Below are 361 nucleotides of genomic sequence, written 5' to 3' on the forward strand. Positions count from 1 at the left end.
TAATCCCGGGGGGGGTTAATAAAGCAGGCAGCACCGGGCCGGCAATGGCGGCAGGCGGCCGCGGTCACAGTCTGTAGTCCCCGGGGGGTGGGGGTAAAGCAGGCTCGTTCTGCCTGTAATCATACTAAAGCAGGACTCCGGGTACAAAGGAACGCAGCCCTGGAATCATTAAAGGCACCTCTATGTGACCTCATATCAGCCTCTATACAGCAGGGCTCAGAGCGGGAGAGGAAGAAGCAGCACGAGGGGCCCGTAACGTTCGTATGGGCTGACAGAAGGAGAGAGAGCGGAGTGGCGGAGGCATGATCTCATCACCGTGCTGCTTCTCCGCGCACAGGCTTGGGGGTTTGTCCGGGATGGG

This window comes from Nanorana parkeri, unplaced genomic scaffold (assembly GCF_000935625.1).
Source record: "Nanorana parkeri isolate BGI_ZX_2015 unplaced genomic scaffold, ASM93562v1 scaffold911, whole genome shotgun sequence".
Taxonomy (NCBI): Eukaryota; Metazoa; Chordata; class Amphibia; order Anura; family Dicroglossidae; genus Nanorana; species Nanorana parkeri.